The sequence below is a fragment of the Chrysochloris asiatica genome, unplaced genomic scaffold, assembly GCF_000296735.1.
Source record: "Chrysochloris asiatica unplaced genomic scaffold, ChrAsi1.0 scaffold00090, whole genome shotgun sequence".
Lineage (NCBI taxonomy): Eukaryota > Metazoa > Chordata > Mammalia > Afrosoricida > Chrysochloridae > Chrysochloris > Chrysochloris asiatica.
Genome location: NW_006408608.1, coordinates 8,634,743 through 8,637,401, shown reverse-complemented (window position 1 = coordinate 8,637,401; position 2,659 = coordinate 8,634,743). Strand labels below are relative to the sequence as shown.

The window sequence follows — 2,659 nt, the reverse complement described above, 5'->3', positions numbered from 1 at the left end:
GCAAAACACCTCACAACATGAATGAACCTGAAGGCGGAGTGAAATTAGTCAATCACAAGAAAAATTCATATTGAAAAACCAAAAATCTTTGATGGTTACCAGGGGTGAGAGGGGAGGAAGAGTAATTCACTGGCTGTATATATATATATATGAATTTGAAAGAGGATATGTATACATGGGCATTTACTTTTCCTGCCACCACACACCTATGAAGGTGGGGCTGCTTACAGAGGGTAAAATGATGACAACGTCTTAGATATTATCAAACATCTTAAAACAATGAGATGCTTGACCTACAGACTCAGGATCATAGTCTCTGGGGGGTACCATGGTCAGTTGGCATAACATAATCCACAAAGACAATATTCTACATATTACTTTGGTGAGTAGCGTCTGGGCTCTTAAAAGCTCATGAGCAACTGTCTCAGGTGCAGCTACTGGTCTCTCCATGTGCAGAAGAAAGAAGAGCGATGAGAACTGAAGATGCTTGGAATCAATTAGTCCAACAAACTAATGGAACATGTGAACATCAGTCTCCATGACTTGGAGACCAGAAGAACTAGATGGTTCCTGGCTACCTCTACCAACTGCTTTGAAAGGGATCGCATTAGAAGGTCCCAGATAGAGTGGGAGAAAATGTGGAACAAAACTCAAAATCATTATTATTATTTTAAAAAAAAGAAAGGTTTGCTGGTCAGAAAGAGACTGGAGAAACCCAAAACTCTGGCCCCCCAACCACCGTTCAGGTCTGGACAGGCCATTCTTGTGGCCCAATTTCCAGCCAAGCAGTAGATAGCTATATAGGGGGGACAACAACACTAGAAAGAGATGCTCACCATGGAGAGGTCATTCAAAATCAAAAAGGCAGCACTCATCTCAGGACAAAACTGAGAAGGGACAGGAAATAGGAACCATAGGGAGGAAGCATAATAACCGTTATTGCAGGGAGGGGATTGTAATCATGGAGATGAAATAAAGCGTATAATTTATTGACTGTAAAGCTGATGATCTTGTCTGTAAACCTTCGCAATTCACAATAGAAAGTTTTTTAAAAAATCACGGGTAAGGGAGGACACGGGGAGGCATGCAAGAGTTAAAGGGAATAGAGACCATATGTTTCCAAAATGGTGGCAGCGATGGATGTGGAGACCTTGAGCAGCACCAACAGTGGCAAGGGCAAGAAGCGCTTTGAAGTGAAAAAGTGGAATGCAGTAGCTCTCTGGGCCTGGGATATTGTCGCTGATAACTGTCATCTGCAGGAACCACATTATGGATCTTTGCATAGAATGTCAAGCTAACCAGGCGCCTGCTACTTCAGAAGAGTGTACCGTTGCATGGGGCATCTGTAACCATGCTTTTCATTTCCACTGCATCTCCTGCTGGCTCAAATCACAGCAGGTGTGTCCGTTGGACAACAGACAGTGGGAATTCCAAAAGTATGGGCACTAGGAAAAGTGAATTCTTCTATCCAGCTTAAGTATTTTGTTATTTTTTTAATGACTTGTCCTCCTGTTACTTAATTACAAACTAGATAGAACCATGTCTTTTCTGCTTTGTTTTTCCAGTTTGTTCCAGTTTGTTGTGTTCATGCAGCCATAGTGTATCCTGTCAAATAAAGTCCAGTTGGAATCTAAAAAAAAAAAAAAAAAAGTTAAAGGGAATAGAGGTAAACATTCTCTTAACCAATGGCACATGGAAGAGAGCAAAATCATTGAGATGAAATGTGAAGCTTATGATCGGCTCCGTAAACATTCAATCATTCACAACAAAAAAGTTAAATGAATAAATAAGTAAAGAAAAGAAGAGCCTATGAATCACAATAGTCCGGTTGTAACCGATTATGGGGCTAGCACAGGTCCGGCAGCATTTTGTTCCATTGTACATGGGGTCACCATGAGTCAGGGGCTGGCTTGATGTGTTGCAGAAGTTTGAAGCCTTTCTGGTGTTTTTGCAGCTGTGTCCATTAGGAGAGGTTTACTGGCATAACAAGCCCGCATCTCAGTGCCTTAATGTAACAAACCTACATACCTCATCCGTGCGTCGTCCGATGCACACAGGAGCATGAAGGACCACCATGTTGAACACTCTATAGCCAGGTCTGGCAGTGACCACACCACTCCCATCCAGGTGCCGCGGGGCTGAAAGTGGTGTCGGCCCGTGTATTCATGAGGAAGGCAAAATGGGTTAAGGAACTCATTGAAACATCTCAGATTCACACACTGACAGCCACAGAATGCCCCAGGCATCTGGCTCATGCTAGGTGCTCTATAGGTACTGGCATCTTTGATGCAAACTATCTATGCAATAACACCAGGTAGGTCCTGTTATTACTGCTGTTATCCCCATTTTACAGACGTGGAGATCGAGAAAACCAAATATTACCGTGCTCCTGGTCAGAAGGCTGGCATTTGACACAGTCAGGATTCAAACCCAAGTCTCACTAACTCAGAATTCCCCAGCCTTGACACTGTTGACGTCTTGGGCCAGATACTTTTTTTATATAATCTATTTTATTTGTTGTTGCTATAGATAGCAGCATATGTACCAATTCCACAGTTTCTACATGTACATTTCAGTGACATTGATTACATTCTTTGAGTTGTACAATCATCCTCTCCCTCCTTTTCCTAACCATCCCTTCACCTTTAACATAAACTCA

At 42.4% G+C, this 2,659-nt stretch overlaps 1 pseudogene; it reads left to right on the top strand.

Moving 5' to 3' along the window:
• Window positions 1–1,112: 1,112 nt before the first annotated feature.
• LOC102827652 lies at window positions 1,113–1,449 on the top strand (annotated as a pseudogene).
• The last annotated feature ends 1,210 nt before the right edge of the window (window positions 1,450–2,659 follow it).